The sequence below is a fragment of the Phocoena phocoena genome, chromosome 16 (assembly GCF_963924675.1).
Source record: "Phocoena phocoena chromosome 16, mPhoPho1.1, whole genome shotgun sequence".
NCBI lineage: Eukaryota > Metazoa > Chordata > Mammalia > Artiodactyla > Phocoenidae > Phocoena > Phocoena phocoena.
In genome coordinates this window covers 65307919-65333810 of record NC_089234.1, presented here as the reverse complement: position 1 = coordinate 65333810, position 25892 = coordinate 65307919, and the positions used below count along the sequence as shown (strand labels likewise).

Genomic DNA, 25892 nt, shown 5'->3' with positions numbered 1-25892 from the left:
AATGAAAATCAAAACTACACCTCACACTCATCAGAAAAGCCATCATCAAAAAGTCTACAAACAACAAATGCTGGGGAGGGTGTGGAGAAAAGGGAATCCTCCTACACTGTTGGTGGGAATGTAAATTGGTATATCCACTAGGGAGAACAGTTTGAAAGCTCTTTAAAAACCTAAAACGAGAACTACCATATGATCCAGCAATCCCACTCCTGGGCATGTATGTGGACAAAACCATTATCCGAAAAGATACACGCACCCCAATGTTCACTGCAGCACTATTTACAACAGCCAAGACATGGAAGCAACAGAAATGTCCATCGACAGAGGAATGGATAAAGAAGATGTGGTACATATATACAATGGAATATTACTCAGCCATAAAAAAGAATGAAATAATGCCATTTGCAGCATCATGGATGAACCTAGAGATGATCATACTAAGTGAAGTAAGTCAGACAGAAAAATACAGATACCATATGATATCACTTATATGTGGAATCTAAAAAGATGACACAAATGAACTTATTTACAAAACAGAAACAGACTCACAGACTTCAAAAACAAATTATGGTTAGAAAGGGGAAAGGTCAGGGGGAGGGATAAATTAGGAGGTTAGGATTGACATATACACACTACTATATATAAAATAGATCATCAGCAAGGACCTACTGTATAGCACAGGGAACTCTACTCAAAATTCTGTAATAACCTATATGGGAAAAGTTAAAGATTCTTTTTGAAGAGATTTAAAAAGATATTTTAAATTTTTTATTACTAAGTATAACTTTTGATTATATCATAAGCATTAAGTAAATAATTGTATTAAAATACTTGTCAATTAGAAAAAGTAACTTTATTCTAATCTGTTATTAAGGAAATTTTTTAAATAAAAGAGGGAAGAAACCCCCAAAGTCCTGGCTTTCTCAGGAATTTCTTTCTTGGCACATGGAGCCCAGTCATTGGTTCTAATATGTGAATTCATTTTTCCTTTCATTGTCATTCTTTCATTCAATAAACATTTATTGACAACCATGTGAAGAGTCTTAATTAAATATAAGGGATATAAAATTGAATAACATGTGTTCTCCGTACTCATGAAGCTTATAATAAACCTCCTCTAATAAACCTCTCCAACTTCCTTGTCTGGGTCATGCTTTGCCTCTGTCCTCTGCTCTTCTGCCCATTGTACCCTGAGTTTTCATACTATTGGGTTGGCCAAAAGATTCCTTTAGTTTTTAAAGTAAAAATAAAAGATACATTTTTCATTTTCACCAAGAACTTTATTGAACAACGTATTCACTGTTTTGTTCCCCTACCTTCTGCCATTTTTCAGGCAGCTTCATAATTCCATCTTCCCAAATTTTTTTATCTTTTTGAGCAAAGAACTGTTCCAGGTGCCTTTTACAGTCTTCCAGGGAATTGAAATGTTTTCCATTTAGAGAATTTTGTAAAGACCGAAATAAATGGAAATCTGAAGGTGCCATATCTGGTGGATACGGCAGATGAATCAGAACTTCCCAGCCAAGCTGTAACAGTTTTTGCCTGGTCACCAAAGAAACGTGCGGTCTCACGTTATCCTGATGGAAGATTATGCATTTTCTGTTGACTAATTCCAGACGCTTTTCATCAAGTGCTGCTTTCAGTTGGTCTAAATGGGAGCAGTACTTGTTGGAATCAATCGTTTGATTTTCTGGAAAAAAGCTCATAATAGAGGACTCCCTTCCAATCCCACCATATACACAACATCACCTTCTTTGCATGAAGACCCACAATTAGTGTGGTTGGTGGTGGTTCATTTTGCTTGTCCCACAATCTCTTCCAATCCACATTATTGTACAGTACCCACTTTTCGTTGCTCGTCACAATTTGTTATAAAAACAGAATGTTTTCGGGATTCCCCTGGTAGGCCAGTGGGTAAAATTCTGCGCTCCCAATGCCGGTGGGCCGGATTAGATCCCTGGTCGGGGAACTAGATCCACGTGCATGCCACAACTACAAGTGCGCATGTGGCAACTAGGAGCCCTGCACAGCCTAAATAAATAAATAAATATTAAAAAAAAAAAAAAGCAGAACGTTTTCCTTACATTTAAGTAGAAAATCGCATGTGGAAATATGGTCAAGAAGGTATTTTTCGCTTAACTTATGTGAAACCCAAACACCAAAGTGATTAACATAACCAAGCTGGTGCAAATGATTTTCAACTCTTGGTTTGGATATTTTGAGTATGTTGGCTATCTCCTGTGTGGTATAACGTTGATTGTCCTCAATTAATATCTCAATTTGATCGCTATCAACTTCAACTGGTCTACCAGACCCTGGAGCATCGTCCAATGAGAAATCTCCAGCAAGAAACTTCGCAAACCACTTTTGACATGTTCGATCAGTCACAGGACCTTCTCCACACACTGCACCAATGTTTTTTAAAGTTTCGGTTGTGTTTTTACCTTTCTTGAAATAATAAAGCATAATATGCCGAAAATGTTGCTTTTGTTTTCATCTTCAATATTAAAATGGCTATGCAAAAATTCACCAATTTTGATAAGCCTTTTTAAAATGCACGCTGATATGACAGCTGTCACAATACAATCTAACAAAATTGTTTCGAATCAAGTTAAAAGCATCTAAGTACTACTGGAGCCATCTTGCGGAAAAAAATGAACTTTCTGGCCAACCCGATATATTCTATGTCATTTTATTGTCTTCTCTGAAAAGCTGCAGGTTTCTTGAGGGCAGAGACGTTGCATTTGTGGCATCATTCTCAAATATGTCACCTTATGCAGTGTGATTTCAACAAATATTTGCAGTATGAATGAATGACAAAAAGAGAAACTCTTAAGCCAAGTAGCTAAACCCATAGGCCAGATCCCTTCTGTTAATACAATGCTTAAAACATCTGCAATTGGACATCATTTTTCATTACATTATTTGGGGGCAGATTGATATTGGGGTAGGACCTTGAAGATTAACTGGTATATTAGCCTTATTTCATGTATCTCATTAACCTTTTAATTGTTTCGTAATCCCCAAAATCAGAGACATGCAAGAAGGGGAAGAGGGCTAGCATATTTCCACGGAAAAGAAAGAAAAAAAGAGCTCTTGTGAGCATCACATATTATGGGCATGAGTCTTAGGTAATCCAAGGCACAAAGGGGGAGTTTGCTTCCAAGGATGGACAAGGCAAAAACTGGTTTAACATGTACTGATTTATAGGGATTGGGATAAGGGGGGAGTGGAGATGAAAAAGACCTTTGTCTAAAGCAAGCTGTATCAGTGAAGTTACTTTGGGTTGCAAGCAGAAATTCAACTCAAGTGGATTAGCAACTAAATAAATTTGTTAGCTCATGTAGCTGAAAAACTCTAGCTGTGAGTGGTTTTCAAGTGAGAAGTGATCTGGCAGAGCTCAACAATGACACTGAAAATGTGCTTTTTCTTTTCCCTTGATTTTCACTTTGTTGTCTGCATTTCACTTTGTCCTTAAGTTGGTTTTCTTTGTGGTTGCCAAAAAGATGTCAGTAGCTCTTAGGTCTATTCAGTACCCTTGGTCACATCACATTCAGAGACAGAGAGGAGAAGGAGAGGGAAGAAGAAGGGAAGGGAGAGAAGGGGGCTGGGGAGGAAGGCAGAGGAGGGACGCCCCCAGCTACCTAATGAAAATTTTCTATTTCACTTTGATTGTGACAATATACATCACATGCCAAACAGGGAATTGTTTGCTTTAGTTAATCAGTACCTCCACCTCCCCATGGAACCGAGGAAAGGGATGGAATGGGTATGGGAGAAAACCAACTATCTTCTATATCAACATTTTTTGTTTTACAACAAATACCTATGGTTGTTGCTCTACATCATTATGCATCAACATCGACAGAAATTTCCCCTCCTTCAGGGTGGGAAACTACAATACTTGTGTGACTGGGTTTAAACAGTCAATCATAAAAATTAGAGATTCCTTTTTACTACTTTTAAGAGTAGGATGTGCACTTTTAATTAAGAAATAGCATACAAGTTGAAATGTGTTAATATTAACAGAAATAATGGCAGCTGTTTATTCTAAAACAGATGGCTTAACATGCTTTGACTCATCATTTGATTCCATTGCTTTTGCCTTTAGATGAGAACACTTAGGGAAAAACAGTCATCATCAGATTAAAAGAAGGACCATTCCATGTTTCAATGGTAATAAAACAAGTGGGCTTAGAGTGCTGTTATATGAACCGCTTTTGAGACTCTCATAATAAATGTTTCCCTAACTATGTCTTTTTAACAATAAAGTAGAACAAAATTACTTTCTTCTTAAAGTATGCAAAAAAATATTAAAAGCAGTACTGTTTTTGAAGAAAAATATTTAGTAGTATAAAATGTTTAAATAATAGTGAAGATTGTGAACTGATGATTCGAAAATATTGTTTCAATATGTTAAATTACAATATAAAATATTTGTCATGTGTTTAAAATATGATACACTGGTACAAATTTTCAAAGTTAAAGTCTTCCTGAAATTGTAGAAGTTTAGATCTAGAAGCGATCTTACAAATCTAGTTCAAATCCACCAACTTACAGAGGAAAGATGAACAAACCTGAGAGTTAAAGGTTCAAATAACTTGTCTAAAACCACATAGTTAATCAGTGCAGAAGACTAGAGTGCCCATTTCCAGACTAGAAACCCACTGTTTTTCTTCCTTTCAACATACATGAAATATTAAATCACCTGTACAGGACAGCTGGATACCAGCAAAAGACATCATTTTGAGAAAAAACTGAAATCTAGATTATTCTACCATTTGTTAAGGCATAAACCTAAAGTTATATACATTTATCCAAATACTGGTTATGATTCTGTTAAAATAGAAAACCTACTGGTTAGGATTCTGTTAAAATAGAAAAAAAAATACAAAAACAGTAAATGAGGAAAATGTATAGGAAGGAGAAAAACAAGGAAAATGAATCAGAAAGCGAGACATGTTTGATTCAGTGAGACGAATTACATTAAAATTGCCACTGCATTTATTTTTAACATAGTCATGTAACATACAGGAATAATGTTAAAATTAGATACGGTTCACCACACTTCTAAAGAGGAAAAAACAGTATTAAAAAACAGTAATTATAAAGGCTATAAAATATACCATTGATTGATGATACATTTGATTAACAGAGAAAGGGAGAAAAATGACTCACGTATGTGCAGAGATGGCATTGCTAATATATTTGAAGCACTTAAGTTGTTTGTGGAAGCTAGAAACACAACGACTTAGTTCTGCATGCCGAGTAAAATTTAATATAGTCTATAACTGAATGAGAGAGGTTTTAAATGAATTATTTTCTTGTCTTCTCTTATTAAGGGAATCAAAACAACAGTTTTGTCCTATTTTGCTGACAGTGGTTTCTGCAGTGTGATTGCTACTCAAGTGGGAGAGAATAGCACATCACCCATATCATTTTAAGAACTTGAGTTGGCTCCTAGAAATGTTTATAATTTCCCTTGCAAAAGAGAGCAACCTCAGTACGTTGGAAAATTACTGGTCAGTCAACAAGTGCTTATTGAATCCCAGGTATGTGTTCAGAATCCCAGCCCAGTTCACAGAGTGGGCTATAAAACATAATGGCAGTTTTTTCCCCTATTGAGGGAGAAGGGATATTGGAGAATAATATCAATGCCCATGGAAGGAAGAGTAATTAAGTGCTTTAATTAATAAATGTGGTCCTCCAGTGCAATTACAAATCAGAAGGGGGAGAGATCATTTTGAATAAGAGCAGCCTGAAGGCAAATGAAAAGAGAATAAAACCCCAGAATCTTTAAAGATAGAAAAGGCTTTCCTTGATCTCATTCAATGATGGGATGTTGTCTATTTCTTGAGGCTGTCCATTCGACTGTTGGGCTGTTCTGGCTGACTCCAGAAAAGTTTCTTTACATTGAGCTGAAATCTACCCCTTTTTAACTTCCATCTATTTGCCTATTTTCATGTCTCAGCTGCTCCAGTCCTTCCATGTGGCAGAATTTCAATGCAAGTAATAATATTACCACTCAGTATTCTCTGTTCTGTCAACTATGATAAAGGTGCCATTCTAGTAGTCATCATTTTATACTCTATAATTTATCAAAATCCTCTTTAAATAGATTAACCAAAAATGACACAATACTACAAATGAGTATTGGCTGATGAGAATACACAGGAAACATAACTTTCCTTGATCTTCTGGATGCTATACTTCGATAATTACAAAAGTAAGAGTGTATTAGCTTTATTAGCACCTATATCACCCTATCAGCTCATACTGAGCTTTAGGGAATTTCCTTTGACCTCTCCCATCAACTTCAGTAAGGCATGTTATGTAAGAACTTATATAATTATATGAAGGATGAATTTAATTTGGATATAGATTTTATAGTTATTGCTGTTAAATGTCCCTTGTTGACTTTTGACTCATTCTTCTAGCTTGACAAGATATGGTGACTCATGACCTGATCATCCATAACATCAGCTTTTTCAACCAGATTTATGTTAACAACAGACTTGATAAAGACATTTCTGGATTTTCAAGAGACCCATGCAATAGTACCTCTTTACAGAGTTGCTGGGAGAATACAAATGAGATAATGTAGGGAAAATGCTTATCACAGTATTTAGAAAATAGATGTTCAATAAATGTTAGATCTTTTCTTTTCTTCAAAATAAATATTTGAAAAGGACATAAAGAAGTACAGAGCCTCCAAGATAAAATTGATCTCTTTATTGAAATCCTTTGTGTTAACCTACTACAATTTTCCCTAATTACACCAACAGTCAGCTTTAAGTTTTCTGTCTTGGACACAAAGATATAATTATAGATCTTGTCAAATACATGTTGGTAAAATATATCATTGAGTTGGAGGGTGTAGGAAAGGTAGAATGTATATAGAGGATAAAGAGGGATGGAAGGAAATCAGTGCTGGTCAGGTGTCCACACAGTTATGAACAAAAGCCTAGACATAGGAATAAAGTAGGTTGATTCAAAAGATTATGGGATGGATATATGTTGGTGTGAGGTGGAAAACACCTGGTAATAAGTGCTTGGTTTTCAAGCACAAAAGGAAATTGAAATTGATGCAGGAAGCAAGAGCAGCCATCAGATGACCTTATGTCCAAGGTGGGAGGAGTGAAGAGGGAAACATCAAAGAGTCTGCACAGGGTAACAATGTTAGCCAGATAAACGAGAGGAGACTGTCATGGCGACAAGCTCTGGTAACAGTGGGGGCCAGAAGAATGAAGACTAAAATAATGGTAATGATGTTGGAGTGAAAATTTACTCCAAATTCAGATAAAGATGAAAACAAATTGAAAGAGAATTCTGAAGATCATACAATTAGAAATGCATAAAAAGGAATGGGAGAACATTTGAAAAGTATGACAGAATAAAACAAATTTAGTCTTGATAATTCTCAAAGTGTGGACCCAGGGTCAGTAGCATCAACATCACCTGAGAACTTGTTAGAAAAGCAAATTCTCAGGCTCCACCCCAGATCTACTGAATTTACCAGGAGCAATTTGTTGGTAAAGGTTTAACAATAAGCTGTTCAGAAAAAAAAAGTGGGGGGGGATGTGTGGGGGGAAGCCCTGATTTGTAGCATTTGGGGATTTCTGATTTCCCTGATATGTATACTCTTACTATGGTCAATTTCAAGGCACAAGGGACATGGAGTTGGTGAGAGATACACATAATCAGGTCTCCAGACCCTGTACTAGACATCACAACACTATTGAGGTGAAGCTATAGCATGTATCAGGATCACTCACATACTTGTTAAAACACAGCATGGACACATCACTGGGGTTTCTAATTTATATGGTCTAGGGTGGGCCTAAATCTCGCATTTCTAATGAGTTTCGAGGTGACACTAATACTGTTGGTCTCAGGACCACACTTTGAGAATCACCACTCTAAGGGTCCTTTGGGTCACCTTATTCAGAAATTGAACTGGCATACAGAATGAGTCTTAATTAATAACGCCCCATCAAATCAAGTTTTGTCTACTATATCTGTTTGTAACCAAAATCCAAAGAGTAGTTTTTCAGGTCTCACCTTCCCTGAGTCTCAAGCAATAAGTGACATAAGTTAAACACCTCCTTCTAGTGTTTCTAGTTTTCTAAACTAATTCTCTAGTTTTCCACTATTCCACCTTCTTATGGCTTTCTTCTTGCTCTCTGGTTATTTTTTCTCAGTTGCTTTTTGTGGGTTTCTCCTCTGCTGTTAGCTGACGTTGGAGTGCCCCATAATTATAATCCTCCTTCCTTCCTCTTCTGAAGACTAAATTCTCCTTTGGTGTTATATCATCCCATCCAATGGTTTTAAATATAATCTATATGTTGACAATTTTCAATTTTCCTGCCTAAACCTCTTCCCTAAACTTCACACTGGATCTCTCTCCTCCACCTGACATTTACACGTGATTATCTCATTCCTAGTATATTGCCTAAATAGAACTCATTTTTCACATCCCCAAATGGCATCTCCTCAAATCTTTTGCAGTTCAGTAAATGACACCACTGTTCACTCTGATGTTTAGATCCCAAACCTCAGAGTCAATGCCTAATCATGCTCTTTTCTCACCTACCACATTCAATAAACCCTATCACCACCATTTCCAAAATATTTTCTCAGTGTTACAGGTTTCACTATCTCCATAATTACCACCACAGGTTGAGCCATTATCATTCTTTCCTAGACAACTGGATAGCCTCCTAACCAACTCACCACCTTTCTTTCACTCTTGTAACTCTATCATCCATTTGCCAGACATCAGCCACTATACTGATTAAGTTCCTCCAGTAGAACTGCAGTTACCTCCTTCACATGGTCTGACAAGGTCCAATCCCTGCCTTTTCCTTTTCCTTCCTACTCAACCCTTCGTCTCTTCACTCAAACAGGTTGAATTCATTCCCATTTGGGGGCTTTTACACAAATTTCTTCTGCCTGAAAAGCCCTTTCTTCAAAACTCCACAGGGTATGTTTTTTCTTGCTGTAAAACTATCAACTCAAATGTCACCTCTGCATCCAGGCATTTTTTGCCCATAGTCCCCTTCTATCTCAGCTTACCTGATTTCCCTCATACTGCAGCATGCAGCACAGTGGGTAACAGTATGGGTTCAAAGATCAAGCTGTTCGGATTTGAATCCTAGCTCCCAGCTCCTTTCCCCTCTGACTTGACAAGTTACATGAATGTTTTGGACTCCAGTTTCCTCATTTATAAGAATGTGCAAACAACAGTACCTGCCACTTAGGTTTACTGTGAGGATTAAATGAGTTCCATATATAAAAAAAGTATTTAGAACTGCTCTGGCACATACAAAGCTATGTGTTAGCTATTATTATCCAAAATTATCTTGTCTATGGCCTTGTTTCCATACTTATTATTGCTAGCTCTCGTATGGAGTATAAGCTCCAATAGAACAGGCACATTGACTGTTGTATTTACTATAGTATCCTCAGTGCCTAGAAAAGTACCAGGTATGAAGCAGGTCCTCAATAAACATTTGTAGAATAAGTCAATGGATCTTCTGTGTTAAGTGACATGACTCCCAAAAGACAATACCCATTGACCTACATGCAAAGCCTAAGTTAAAAATCCCATATCTTCCAAAGAGATCTTTCTAGAAACTATTTGTTATGAAAACTCTGTCTTGAGAAGTACTACCCACGACTGCAACAAATGACCTCATTTTATTCATACTTGTGTTCTGAAGAGATTTCAAATCTTTGTCTTTGCATTTTGTGATTTATAGGAAACATCTGGCAAAAAGCAAAACCATAATTATTATTTATCGGCCACTGACAGTGTACTAAGCTTCCAACAGGAAGGTCACCTCTTTATTCACTTATCAGTAAAGCTTCGCTAATAGGTACTTGCCTCCCAGGTCACAGACGTAAGTATTTGCTTGAGAGAACCACCATGAATTCTTCTTGGAATGCTGACAGGGAGTTTTGCACTCGAGCTGTGACGGATCCTTACACTTCTGACTCATTTCCCCTAGGCTGCCTCACACTATAGTCTGCTTTCCTATCTGATGGCCCCTACTCTCAGATTGGTACCAGACCTATCTGAAGGCCAAAGTCTCTTTCCTTACAGTGGTTTATCTCACTACTGTATTATCCATGAAATATCTCTAACTACACAACAGTATTTTTTGGAAAATGAAATAATACCTTTAGCCAATTACAGGATTGTTGAGAAGGAAAAACAAACAAACAAATTGTACTCTAAATAGCAATCAAATATTGTACTAGAATAAGGATCTAAAAACTGGCTACAGGGGCTTTTCTGTTCTTGTCTTCCCTTTTTTGGGAGGGTGGGGAAGGGGTGGGAGGAGTGACCTCAAAGGTCTTGGGAAATAAATTCGAAGGGCTTAAGGCAGGCAAACATTTCCAGTTTGCCATAGTTTCTTCCAGACTTACTTACACCCTGCCTGTTCTTATATTAAAGTAACTTCTCTGGCCTCCACCCTCCACCGACATCATTTAAATATCTTCAACATCACCACCAAAAATATTCAACAGCACTTATATGTGAGGGATAGTAAGTGTACACTTCTTGGGTCACTATTTCATCTAGGAATGGAGCTAAAGTGGGAAATATTTATTTCTTATTCAATCATTCACTTGTAATTAATAACTTTCCAGATTAGAAAAATTATTTGAAATGGCTCAAAATAACAGGCATACAGAGTCATTGTTGATGTAGAAATATATAATACTAAAAAGTAGAAAGAAGAAGCAAATTCAACAAATACCAAGACTAATATAGTTACTGAAATTGAACCTTAAGTTTAGTATGAACTCGTCTATAATCATTACCTCAAAACAAATACATGAAGCTACATAATTTCATTAACTGATAAAAGAGACAATGTTCAAAAGAGTGTGATGTTTTAGAGTAAATTCTTTTTTTTGTTTGTTTTTGTTTTTGTTTTTGTTTCTTGCGGTATGCGGGCCCCTCACTGCCGTGGCAGAGCACAGGCTCCGGACGCGCAGGCTCAGCGGCCATGGCTCACGGGCCCAGCCGCTCTGCAGCATGCAGGATCCTCCCGGACCGGGGCACGAACCCGCGTCCCCCGCATCGGCAGGCGGACTCCCAACCACTGTGCCACAAGGGAAGCCCTAGAGTAAATTCTTAAAAAATTTAGTATATTGCCTGAATCCTAAACAGAGGATTTAAATATAAAAGAATACTTTTCAAGAAAATGAGAATACACAGCTTGAAACAATTCAATCTTTTAAAGTCAAATTGTTCTTTCTAGCATTATCCATGTATGGGCTCAAAGGGACCAAATATTGCTTTATTATCTTAAATATATACTTTTATACCCAGCTACCTGCCCACAGATGCTTTTTTAATCAAAAGTTTTGACTATTAAATATTTGAAAATACTATAGCAAAAAGACATGATTAACACATTGATCTATTGTTTTTTGCCCATCCTGTTAAGTAAAGAGATGTTAATTAAGTGATTTTAGAGGACAAGAATTATATTCTAAATTCTTCCCCCAGTGTGCTGTGTAATCTTAGAGAGCTCATTTAACCTCTCTGGGATTGAACCTTACTCAGTGTGATAGCTTAAAGAAATTACAAAGCCTGTTTAAATAATAAAGTGATACATAAATATCAAATAGTACTGCTACCCTTTGTGAAGAAGCCAAGGTTAGAATTCTGAAAGCAAGCCCTAAATACATGAGGGTCAAAAGGCATTACAGACTCTATGTTGAAAGTAAAGATTTCCGGGAAATTTTCTTTATCACCTGTTTTACAGAAAGGAGAAATAGAAAAAAAGTATATGTTCTTTGGAGAATTACACAAATATAAATAGATAAAAAACTCTGTTGAAATAATTCCCCTAAAACCAAGAAGAATGTTAGTATCCAAATCCTGAAGAAATTCTTCTTCCTTATACATAAAATTAGTCCAATGATTCTATGTCACAAGACTGTCACAAAAGTATGAAAACTCTGGGAATGCAACTGCCACATCCCAGTTGCATGACAGATGGCCATCTCTTCCTCAATGTACTTTGTTACCAAGTGTTACATATTCAGAAGGTGTATATATGTTCAAAAGCAGATGGTACGATTATTTTGTGAGATTTTTAACCCACGTTGTTTTCATTCGATGAAGAATGGAATTTTATTACGATATAAGTACAGGGACTGTTATTTCTCAAAGCGTAGGTCAAAACACAGATTAAATCTACTTTTAAAAATATAAACCATTCAATGTGTTATTGATACCTTGCTACTTCTTAGAAACACCATTTTGACTCATATAAATTCCCCAACCTAGTTCATTCTGTCTTACGGAGCAATGACCTTATAGCTTCTGGACCTCGACACAGTTCTATTTCACTCCCCTTGATCTGGTATCTGCGCATTGCCTTTTATATGGAGCACATGTGATAACGGTATGTCTATTCAAATTGTTTCCCATTCCCCTAGTCCTGTTCTCCCTGGGTGACCCAAAATGGCAGAGTACTTTATTTTATGGAACACTGTCAGCAAAGGCAGCTTTAGAACAGAAACTATAACGTTAAAAAAAAAAAATGATTGTTGGTCTACATATATTCTTTTCACATTTATTCTTAAGTCTATTCCTGGGAAACTGACTTTCCCAGGTCATTTCCCTACTCAGTGTATATTCCAAGAGACTGAGAGTCATCTGATAGTTCCAAGCTTCTGATTCAGTGTGGATGTGCAAGTGGAACACCCTATTCTTGAAAAAGAATGCAGAAAATCCCTCTAAATCTAAATCGGGATGTAGGAGTCAGTGGCATTGTCAATAACAACACATAAAATGAGAGCTCAGAGCCTTTCAGTTATAGGACTATAATTTGGAATCTTGGTCTTATTTACCGCTTATCAAAACTCTGCAATAGGTCCTATTCATATTTAACTCCATGAGGCTGTGCTCACTGAATTAAAACATAATTTAGAGAACACAGCTCGAATTACTTAAAGACCTACTGTACTGTATAGACACTGGAGATGAAAAGCAATATTGAAAACTTAACTGGAAGTAAAAAGTATGGTAAGACTCTAAAGTAAGGTCTGCAGAGTGGGGATTCCCGGTGTTTTTCTTTTCCACAGTTAGGTTTACTTTTCAATGCCTAAGGGAAAAAAAATTTAGAATTCTATCGTCCAGCCCCACTCTCTCCTCCTTTCCCACAAGGACAGCAGAACCTCTCTTGTTAAGATCACTGCTGACTTCCTAACTTCCAGCCCCACCAGAGACTCGTCAGTACGCATCCCACCGGAGCTCTCTGGGGCACATGGCAGCGCTGTCCACTGTGCTGACACGCTCAACTTGCCAGGCTTCCACCAAGCCACCTGTTCTGAATCTCCTCTTACTTCGATAACTGTTCTTTCTCAGATTCTTCTTCTTCTCTCTTAGGTGTCTTTTCTTAAGGTTCTGCCTTTGATCCTTTTATTTTCTCTTGCTCTTTAGCAATCTGGTCCTACATCTATGGTTATAACCATTGCCTCTATATGAATGGCTACCATATCTAGCTGTGATATCTCAAGTTCTTGTATGTGTTTGCTATAATCTCAACCTTATCTTGAGAATACCTTAAATATATTTAAAGTATTACTTGGATGTTGAGGTAGCACTTTAAATACATTAATTCCTGCCCTAAAGTGACTCCTCCTTCCTCATCATATCTCCAATTTCTCCTAATAGAACCACTATCCTGCCAGGTATAAGCCAAAACCATCCAAAATTTAGCCTCTTTGCCTCCATCATCACCATCATCTAATTTGTTTTCAATTTCTGGCCAATTTATATCATCCATTTATAATTTATCCCATCTATAATTTTTATTCTCATGTCTCTGATTCAATTTCTGACTTCTTTGTATTATACTCAATAATCTCTTAACTGGTCCTGCCTATCCCTTTTTCCATTCAGTTAACACATAGTTTCCAGATTAATACCCAGGAAGCAAAGCTGTGATGATGTCAGTCTCCTACTCAAAACCAGTAATGAATCGCCGTCCTTTACTAAATTCCAAATGTAAATTCTTTCACTTGGTAGTAAGGGCTATAACCTTTGTTTCAATTGTGGATCCAATCTCTCCCTTTTCCACAGCCTATGCCCTCCAACTTGCTCTCAAATGAGGCAATATCGCCTAGAAAGCACTTGGAAACGTGTGGAGGCATTTTTGGTTATCACAAAGATTGTGCTGGGGGAGATGGTGATTGTGTACCTAGTGCCCTAGATTCTGGGTTTTCTGGCATGTAGAACCCCATCTGGCATTTGATGTTGTTGTTCCATACAACAAAGAACTGTCCCACCCCAAATGCCAGGAGCTCCTATTAGGAAACAGTGTGGCTTAGAAAGATTAAATTACTTACTTTTTGCAATTTCTGTTACATACTTTTCTGTCTCCTCTGCTTAGAATGCCCTTTTTACATTTTCCCAAATGTCCAAATCTTGCTTGTCCTTTAAGGCCTACAGAAAATGTCACTTTTCTGAGAGTCCTCCCAGAATCCCCTGACATGTATCTCTAGCTTCCATGGCATTTCATGTATTCTTCCATAACACCACTTTGTTTCTGTCAATACCTGGATAATACATTTTCCCTTCTCATTGGAAATGTAATGTAGTAAAGCTCCGTCTTACTTTTTCCTCTGTAACTAGACGCTGGCACAGATCCTTTATGCTAACATACTTAACATTATAGCATATACCGTGAGTGTAAATGAGGGCTCTAGCATAGACTCTCTGGTTTGTGAATAATCCTGAAATTACTGCCTCAGCCTTCATTTGGAATCACAATTAGTTCTGGCTACTTACTTTTAAGCCATTATCTAACTGATCCCACGTCCCCACTAAAATTTAATGGCTGTGACTTCTCTTCTACAACTTCCATTTCTTCTTCTAGGACACATAACCTCATAATTTCTTAGATAAAGCCCCTCCTAATTGAACCCAGACCTCACTCCTGAGAACTGTTTTAGTGGGTACCCCATGAATCTTTATTGCCTGCTCCTTGCTTGCTCTAGTTTCACGGATGCTCCTAATAGGTGTTCACCAAATATTTGTCAAATTAAAGAGATCCTTGGGTTGAGTGGAAGGGAGTGGCCAGCTGTGTAATCAGGACAGGATTCAGAACAATGATACTACAATAATACAGAGCTTAATTTCCAGGCTTGGAAAGCAACTGTGTTCATAGCTTTCTCAGGCACTGTCTCTCCATATAAATATCACAGCGTGGCAGAGAAGAGACTGATCCTAGGCTTCCAGTCTGAAATCATCCTAGACAGTCCTGAGGATCAACAAGCCAATCATAATCAGCTTTAAAAAAAAATGATCACCTCATTTTAGACTTTTTATGTCTTGCATGACTCTTGATTTCCAAAATCTTAGAATTTTTTTTTTCCCATTCTCTGAAGAGAAAAGAAATAGATTAGGTATAATTGTAAAAGGCCTGTCACAACTCTCATAGGTACACTCTGGGATTGTTAAAGAATATGATTATTCTAAAGTGATTATTTGAGTCCTACACTGTTTAGCTGCAAACAAAACATCCATCATTATCATCTACGAAGATGAAAAGAAAACATATCTGCTTCCCCAGAGTATAATACTTAGAAAATTAAGTACTTTTAATTCATAGATATGACAGCTCCTTGATCACAAAAACAACAAAAAACTCATACAAATCAGGACACACTTTTCCATTTGAAAGTGATAGCCCAATGCCCTTACTGAAGCATGAACTAAATACAGTAACACATCATAATGTAATCAGAACAAGCTGTTATTATAACAAAACAATCCTGTCCATGCAGAGACAGATAATGCTAGTCACTTTACATGACATGTACTTCAAGTGAAGTGTTATACTGGGACCTTTTATCACTTTGGTTAGAAATGGTTAGAAACTGCAAGTTTCTATACTTAGAGAACAAAGAAGGATGAGGAAGAGTGCCGGCTTTGAGCATCATGCCCCTGCCAATGTCTGCCGTGCAAAATAAGTTCATGCAGATATAATCATTCACTCCATGAAAATGTACTGAGTGGGCTTCCCTGGTGGCGCAGTGGTTGACAGTCCGCCTGCCGATGCAGGGGACGTGGGTTCGTGCCCCGGTCCGGGAAGATCCCACATGCCGCGGAGCGGCTGGGCCCGTGAGCCATGGCCGCTGAGCCTGCGCGTCCGGAGCCTGTGCTCCACAACGGGAGAGGCCACAACAGTGAGAGGCCCGCGTACCGCAAAAAAAAAAAAAAATTGTACTGAGTACCTACTATGGGTCAGGCATTATTCTCAGGGTATGTCAGGGAACCAAAAATACCTACCTTCATGGGAATTTTATTTTTCCACGTTTAAATATAAATTCAGGTGATCTTCAGGGCACACCCTCCCCCAGGTACTTTGTTCTTTTTATACTTCACAGACTTCTATGTCTGGGCAGCCTCGACTTTCCTCCCTACTTTTCAACATACCTAATATACGACCCTTTTAGAAAGTAATTATAGATTTCCAATAAACAATTTATGAAAACATATCCCCAAGCATATGACTGAAAATAAACTAGATGCCTCTACATCTCTCAGGTCATTGGATACCATTTGATGAAAGGGATAAACAGAAGAAGATGAAACGAAGCTGAACGAGATATTGATGCAAATGTGACAGAGATTTGAAAACTTGACTTGATTTTGGAAAGTCTAAGCACCTGTGAGAGTCTGCCCACTTGAGTGTAAGTGTATTCACCATAAGGGAAAATATCCAAAGTTTTCCCATGCTTTTTACTAATTAAAGAATCTTATTTAAGACCATCTAATACCTCTACCACCCAATCAAGAAATTCTCTTTCCAACATCTTTGACAAGGCATAGCCCATTTGACTTCTGTTTAAAAATCACTTCCAGTGATGAGGTAATAAGTAACTCTGGCTTAAACAACTCATTCCTCTTCTACCGAGCCCTTAAATTGCAGGGCCTGAACCCACATGGTATTCTAGACGTGGACATTTCTGTGCCAAGTACAGTGGGAAGTTTCCCATATTCTACAAGCTAAGCCCCATAATCACTTTAAAGCCGTAAGATGGTCCCCATGTCATGCTACTGACTTATAAAGCTGTGTCAGCTATACAAATGTCACCTGTTTTTGATGAATATCAAAGTAGAAAATACATTAATTTTGAGTAAAAAGTTGAATAAATTTTACTTAAAAAAAAATTTAACTCTATTGACCTAATTTCACTATAGAGCATGAAAATGCTTTCACGGACCAGTGTTTGGAATTCACTGAACTAGATAACAAATGCCCCTCTCAACTCCTGCGTTTCCAGGCGCTTTTCACAAGCAATGTTTTGCCTATCCTCTTGTGCAACAGATTTTATTTAACCTAAGGCTCTGACTTTTTACCATTTTAAATTTTAGCTTACGAGTTTTCAAAGATTAGTCCAGATAATCAACATATTTTAGACCCTTGAATTCTTTCTCCTATTTCTGCCATATGCAAACATAAAATGTTTACTTTCAAAATAACCTTCCAAGTTACTTGTTAAAATGGAACAAGGATTAGGCCCTCTAGATAGTGATGGTTTTATCCTTCTGCCAGGTTGAGTTCTAATAGCTATAGTACTCCAGCAATGCTATCATCCAGATCACATTTCTCTCCTTTAAATAAAAGACACATCCATTAGAGGATCTCAGGATTTGGGCATTAAAAGGCTTGTAGGCCAACTTCTTACCCTCTACACAATAGCTTGGTCTAAAGATCACTCTCCTTACCTTTAAATGTCTGTAGCATTGAGAAACTCCAAATCCCTCCCTCTCAACAAAGTCCAATTTCCTCCAGGAGAGCTCCTTTAGAAAATTCATTCTATACTGAGATAAAATTTGTATCTTTCTAGCTCTTGCTCATAGGTTGTAGTTCTGCCCCTTAGGGACCTTCAGAGCAAGTGTTTCACATCATAGCCCTTTGAAGATTTGATGATAGTGATCATGTTTCTCCACGTCTTACCTTTTCCTGGCTAAAAATTCCCTGTTGCTTTTAGTTTTTTATATGGCATAGTTTCAAGTCACGTCACTACTTCAGATATTCTCTGCTAAATATGCTGCAAGTGACAATCTTTTAAAAGTGTGACACCTGTAACTGGGCAAAGTATTACAGTTGTAGCCCTCTAGACACGGTAAGAACAGGATGATCCAGTTCACTGAAACCTAGATGAATTCAATGGCATTTAACAAACGGGAATTAAGTGCAGTCTCATTAGCTCCTTCTGCTCTGTGTTTTCTCAAGCTGACTCACTCCAGAATTAATCTAGAATTTTTTAAATTGGTTAGGTTTTGTTTTGAAATTAAGAAAATACCTATTTCTGGTTAAACTAAGAGTCCTTAAAGAAACAGAATGAGATCTGAAAGTATTCCTTCTGTTTTGCTTCTTGGAAGTAAACACTATAAAAATTTTCATGAGAACCTTTTTGAAAAATTTTCCTATGAGTACAGAAACATATGGCTCAATCGTCTCCTTTTTTCCACATAAGTGGGATAATATACATACTCATGTGAAATATACCTTTTTCAATTATCTTGGGTATCTTCTATACCAAAACACATATTGAGCTGACTTACTAGTTTCAACAACTTTTTACATTCTCTGCTCCCCGATATTTAGGTTGGTTCTAGCTTTTGCCATTACAGATAAAGCTGCATAAAAACCGTGCTCATAGCAAACTGGTGGTGCCAGAGGGGACGTGGTGGGGGGACAGGCAAAATAGGTGAAGGGGATTAAGAGGTACAAATGTCCAGCTGTAAAAATAAATAAGTCACAGGGACGTGATGTACAGCATAGGGAATACAGTCAATAATACTGTAATAACTCTGTACGGTGAGAGATGGTAACTAGACTTGCGGTAATAAATTCATAATGTACAGACATATCGAATCAACATGATGTATACCTAAAACTAATATAATACTCTATGTCAATGTTAATTCAATTAAAAAAAGATTTTAGAAAACTTGCTCATAGACTTTTGTGCACGTGCACACATATATCTGTACTATAAATTGCTGGAAGTGGAATTAGTGGACCTATGCACATATTTTATTTTAAGAGATATTGTCAAAATGGACCTTACATGCACATGTGCATACATACATGTGTACATGCATACATACACAGGCAACTGGGGTTCACTCTAGACCCACTAATTCCGTATTTCGAGACATACCATATAAAAAATATTCAGCTTGAAAAAATAATTTTGAAGTACAAAGGAGGTTGAGAATGTTTTAGAACTTACTCTTTGATGAAAAAATGTTAAATCATACTAGTCTTTTCTGACAGCTACAGCACACTGTTGATTCACACCAAGATTACTATCAACTAAAACTTCTAAGCCTTTTGGAGAGTAAATTTTTCCTAAGCTATATTTACTCCATTCTCTACTTTTAAATTTGTTTTATAGTGCTTAATATCCATGGTTTAATATTTATACCTATTATATTTCATCTGGATACTGATATTTAGTCCATATTTTGAATATTCAAATTCTTTGAGACTGGACTCTTTCAGCGAATACAGTTCCTTTATCCTCTTTTTTTTTGTTTTGTTTTTTTTTTTGTTTTTTTTTGCGGTACACGGGCCTCTCACTGCTGTGGCCTCCCCCGTTGCGGAGCACAGGCTCCGGACGCGCAGGCTCAGCGGCCATGGCTCACGGGCCCAGCCGCTCCGCGGCATGTGGGATACTCCCGGACCGGGGCACGAACCCGTGTTCCCTGCATCGGCAGGCGGACGCTCAACCACTGCGCCACCAGGGAAGCCCTATACTCTTATTTTTAACTGAAAAATTTAAGAACGTAATTCTATAATTTTACCCAAATCACTAGTAAAACACTGAAATGAGCTAGGCCAAGAGCAGACTGCAGCCCAGCAGTAGAGGTCTCACCCTTGGTTAGCAACTATACATTAATCAATCATTTTAAGGATTTTGTTTTTCATCAGTTACAACTCAAACTAATTCTAAGGTAATTTTTTTTTACATTGTCAAAAAAAAAAATGACATGCCTTGTTAGGAAAAGTATCATAAAAGATGTTGCAAAAAATCTTGTTGCCCTCTATCAATATAGAATGATTTAACATTCTAGAAACCCTATCATTCACTTATATATTGGACAAATAGTTATTGAGCATACGATATATGCTGCATTTCTGCTAGGCATGGGAGACATAAGTAGTGAACAAGGAACTATAAATCATTGCCTTCATGAACTTTATGTTTGAGTGTGTACAATGTATAATAAAAAGTAACAAAATAATATAAAATATAATTTCAGATTGTAGTAGATGCAGAAGGACATATGTCATATGATATTACTTATATGTGGAATATAAAAAAAAGAGACTTTAAAAGAAACAAATATGGTGACATAATAGGTTATAGCTGAACAAGTAACTTAGGGAGATTGATGTCTGAGAAGATGATATCTGAGCTCAGTTCTCACAAATTAAACGTAACAGAAGCAGTCCATGTGGCCATATGAGAAAAGCACACTGGAAAATTACGAAGTGCAAAGTCCCTCAGGTGGGAAGGCGCTTACTGTATTCTAGAAACAGGCCAATGTGCAGAGATCTAATGAGTGAAAAGGAAAATAATATGAAGTAGGGCTGAAAGCTCAGCAGTAGGAATTTCATATTAAGTCTGAATAAGCCATTAAAAGAAGTTTGCATTTTACTGTAAGGGGCTAAGGAAAGCAATTGTTATGATAAACACTTTTTAAAATTTTACTTTGGCTTTTACATAGAAAGTAGATTAGAGAGATATGAGTGTAAGAATGGAAACCATATAGGATGATATTTCTGTAGTCAAAGATAGATGATGGTGGCATAGGCTATGATGTTGACGAACGAGATGGAGAAAAGTATGTAGATTCAAGATAACTAAGTTTTGGTGAAGTTGATAGGGCTTGTTAATGGATTAAATAGGAAAACCAGCCATTAGATATCATTAGAATATAAACTTCACAAGGGCAAGAATTTTTGTCTAATTTTTGTTTTCTTTACTGTTTACTCCCCAGTTGCATAAATAACGCCTACCACATAGTATATATTCAATAAATATTTACTGAATGAAAAAAGTAAAATCTTTAGGTTTTTCCCCAGAGCAACTCGGTGAAAGGCCATGCCATTAACTAAAATCAGAAAGTCTGAAGAGGAAGCAGAATGAGGTGGAGATAGAGCAAACATTTGTTCCATTTGGGCTATTTTAAGCTTTAGATGTCTTCTAGGTATCATTGTGGAAATGTCAAGGGCAAACTAAGTATGTGAGTCTAGTCTTTAGGAAAGAGGGCTGGCCTGGAGAGAAAAATTTGGATGCCATCAGCATGTGGTGACATTTAAAAAAAGATCTGATTATGGAGATACATAAAAACATGTTTAGTAGTGGAAATATTTAATATTTTGAAGGAGTCATTATTCCATAAAATAATCTAAAACCTAAAACATTTTAACAATTTCAATAAAAATTCTCATGTGTATTTTTATAGAACTTTGCAAGTAGATCCTGAAAGTTATAAAAGAGCAAAGAGTAGAACAGTAATACTTTAAAGAAAAAAATGAAGTAACTGAATTTGCCTAGAAGATATCAAGATGTAATACAAAGTCATAATTAAGACTGTGACACCCTCATACCAAAACCAAAGACACAACACACACACACAAAAATTACAGGCCAATGCCACTGATGAACATAGATGCAAAAATCCTCAACAAAGTATTAGCAAACCAAATTCAACAATACATTGAAAGGATCATACACCACAAACAAATAGGATTTATCCCAGGGATGAAAGATGGTTCAATATTCTCAAACAATCAATGCGGTATACCACATTAACAAATTGAATAAAAATCATATGATCATCTCAATAGATGTAGCAAAAGCTTTTGAGACAATTCAACATCCATTTATAATAATTTAAAAAAAAGTTCAACGAAGTGGGTATAGAGGTAACATACTCAAAATAATAAAGGCCATATATGACAAGCCCACAGACAACATCATATGCAAGGTATGAAAGGCCAAAAGCATTTCCTCTAAGATCAGGAATAAGACAAGGATGCCCACTCTTGCCACTTTTATTTAACATAGTACTGGAAGTAATTGGCACAGTATTCAGACAGGAAAAAGAAATGAAAAGAATCTAAATTGTAAGGCAAAAAGTAAAACTGTCACTGTTTGCAGACAACAAGATCCAATATATGGAAAATCCTAAACCTGTTACCAAGAAACTATTATAACTCAACAATGAATTCAATAAAGTTACAGTATACAAAATTAATATACAGAAATCAGTTGTGTTTCTATATACTAACAAACTATCAGAAAGAGAAATTAAGAAAATAATCCAATTTACAATTGCATCAAAAAGAATAAAATACCTAGAAATAAATTTAACTAAGGAGGTAAAAGACCTGTACTAGGAAAACTATAAAACACTGACAAAAGAAATTGAAAAAGACACAAACAGATGGCTTTCTAATATCTTTATATATCAAGTTGATGGATTGAAAGAATTATTATTGATAAAATTACCATGTTACCCAAGGCAATCTACAGATTTAATGTAATCCCTATCAAAATACCAATGGCATTTTTCACAGAACTAGAACAAATAATTCTAAAATTTGTATGGAAACACAAAAGATCCTAAACAGCCAACATAATCTCGAGAAAGAAGAACAAAGCCAGAGGTATCACGCTGCTGATTTCAAACTATGCTATGAAGCACAGTAATCAAAACAGTATGCTACCTGCACAAAACAGACACACAGATCTGTGGAACGTAAAAAGGAGACCAGAAAAATGAACACACACTTATATGGAAATTAATCTACAGCAAAGGAGGCAAGAATATAAAATGGGAAAAAGACAGCTTCTACAATAAATGGTTTTGGGAAAACTGGACAGCTACATGCAAAAGAATGAAACTGGACTATTTTCTCATACCATATACAAAAATAAATTCAAAAGGGATTAAGACTTAAATGTAAGACCTGAAAGCATAAAACTTCTAGGAAAAAACATAGGCAGGGACACTTCCCTGTCATGCCTCAGGGCACCACTGAGGCTTTCCCCTCTACATCACCACCTCTTCCCCACAGAAGTGAAGGGAGCACTTCCGGGTTCAGCAATAACCTGGAGCCGGTGTTAGGTTGGCCCTGCTGGGCCTTGTTCCGAAGCTCTGCCTTCACTTCGGCCTTTCTAGAAACCCAGATTTGCTCTTGGCCGTGCTGGACAGCGTCCCAGATGCGTGTGTGAGCCCCCCATGGCGGATACGGACTGAAGAGCCCCCAAGGGGCAGGCGAAGTGTAATTAATGATGGCCAATAAACGACATGGCAATGTGGCTTTCTCGCTTGTTCACAGTTTACGGCTCTGCTTTGTTCTGCCTCTTCTTGGGTTGCACGAAGCAGCAAGCTTTTACCAATGTGCTTTGCTGGCAAATGCTCTGACTAGTACTCTGAGGCTGCACCAAAGATTACCACACTTCCAGTTAAGCAGAGCATTCCTGGCCCACGCTTCGTCAGAGGACAGCTGCCACTACCTGTTCTATTCACTCATTTTTGTCAATTCCCTACCCTGTTACAATGAGTATTTTCCAAGTCTTGTTATTTTATTTGCTTCATGCTGCCACATACATGAAAAAGGTCCTTGATGCAAAGGGTTCAAATAGTTTACCTCTGCTGAGAGCTCTCTTGGATAAACTAAGCGCTAATCAACAGACTATTCTGAAATTCATTGCTTGTAATGAAATATTCTTGATGCCTACTACAGTTTTTATGCTTTTTAGTGGTCAATTAAGTTTGCTCCACCCTTTTATATGCTATATTCCTTACTCTTTGATACTCATCTCGAAGAAATCCATATTGTTGGGCTTTGTTTAATGAACCGAGGATTGTTGTTGAACATCTGATAATGAAACCTGCTTGCTCACTGTTTGTGAGAAGATTTTGTCTCCAGAGCATTGCCTTTATAAGCAGACTGGCACCAACAGTTGCATAGTTTAACATTCAGCTAAGTTATGTATAATATAAATGAGCATTGTTAGCTGCTGGTACTTCTGTTAGGGATGGTTAATTCCAGATGTAAAAGTGACCTCAATGCAATTTACATAATTTACATAAATGCATCTCAAAAGAAAAATATTCATTTTCCTGGCATGTTAAATCAAGCCTTTTAAACACCTGCTGAGAAACTTTATTGTAATGTGTTGTTAATAGGGAAGTTTGAATCTTGTGACAAATGTATCAAAAATTCTTCAGATGCTGCTGTGCCTTGATCATGAAGTACATTTATTTCTCTGGTAAAAATAGCTCTAAAGTTTGTTTTCATCTAATTGGTAACCTGAATTTATATCTGGCATGAGTTCACTGTGGTAATATTAACATGTAAATTCAGTATATTTTGAGACAGTATTCTTTTGCTATTCAGTAATTTTGGTCGACGATTTTAACAAAAACACTTCCCACTGTAATTTCAAATTGTTTCTAAATTGATTTTGTGCTGCTTTGTTAGGACAGATTTATTTTGGACGTACCATTATAATAGGAATTCTATATGTACCTTATACTATGACCTTCCAAAATTTTATTTTCATAATTACTTTTGTGGCTTTGAATATTTTTTTAAAAGGCCCAAATGAAAGCTTGTTAACCAACTGGGTAAATATTTGTGGTCACCTAAGCGTTTTACATCAGAGAGCAGTACAGTAGTCAGTCAGTTTTCCTTTCAGAGATCCATTGAGTAACACTTCTCAAACAGGAAATCGTTCTTTTAGAAATGTGGACACACAGGTTTTAGTATTATCATAGTTTACACAGTTACTTAGATCAGATTCTTGACTGCCACTTTTCTCGGTTTCTTAGGCTTGAATTGTCATAGACGGTTACAGCAGTTCAGATGCCTTTTGAAAGTAATGTAACTGAAGATTGAGCATATGACTAAACTTTGTATCTGTTCTGAAATAATAATGAAGATTATACATACTTACCCATCATATCTGACTTAAAAGATTAAATAGAAAGGTTTATAGGAAAGGTTATTGGTTGGGAATGGAGCCAGAGGAGTTGTGGGGGAAATAGTGTGCGTTTCAATGGCGTAATGCACAGATACGTTTTGGGGGATTGGATGTATTATGCAACTGTGATTTGAGTTGTGTGATATGTTAAATACATTCAATTCAGCTTCCATTAACTCCTTTTTAAAATTCATTCTGATCTTTATTCATTGTTGCGTGATTGCAAATGTTTAAAACATTACAAAATGTTAACACAGAGTAATGTAATGGTTTTTGTAACCAGTTTCCTTCTATGTGCATGTAACTTGGATTTCTCAAATACACTTGGTGACTTATCAGCGACATCAGTGACATCAGTGACTTATCAGTGACATTTATTCAACTTTTTGATCTATAGAAATGTGCTACCTACTTGATAGCTCAACTGTAACCAGCTAGTTTTGTAATTTTGTAATATTTTATCTACTAAGTTAGAGAAGCCTCGTAATATACAGTTGATTGTGTGGGGGGCAGTCTTATTATCACTATGTATGTAATCTGATGGTTTTAAAAACTAAGTTTTCTAGAGCAATAAAGTAACTACAATGTTAAGTAAACAATAAAAAGAAACTCAGGCAGGATGCTCTTTGACATCGGTTTCAGCAATATTTTGGGGGGATAAATCTCCTTAGGAAAGGGAAACAAAAGCAAAAATAAACAAATGGGACTACATCAAACTTAAAAGCTTTTGCACAGTGAAGGAAACTGTCAACAAAATTAAAAGGCCTCATACTGAATGGGAGATATTTGCAAACAAAATATTCATTAAGGGGTTAAGATCGAAAATATACAAAGAG

General features: G+C 36.7%; 1 protein-coding gene and 1 pseudogene across 1 annotated transcript in view; one reads left to right on the top strand and one right to left on the bottom strand.

Moving 5' to 3' along the window:
• The window catches only part of CTNNA3 (catenin alpha 3), a 1581444-nt gene that overhangs the window by 544284 nt on the left and 1011268 nt on the right, over positions 1 to 25892 (bottom strand). The gene's annotated exons all lie outside the window — the stretch shown is intronic.
• On the top strand, positions 21830 to 24041 carry LOC136136535 (transmembrane protein 33 pseudogene; annotated as a pseudogene).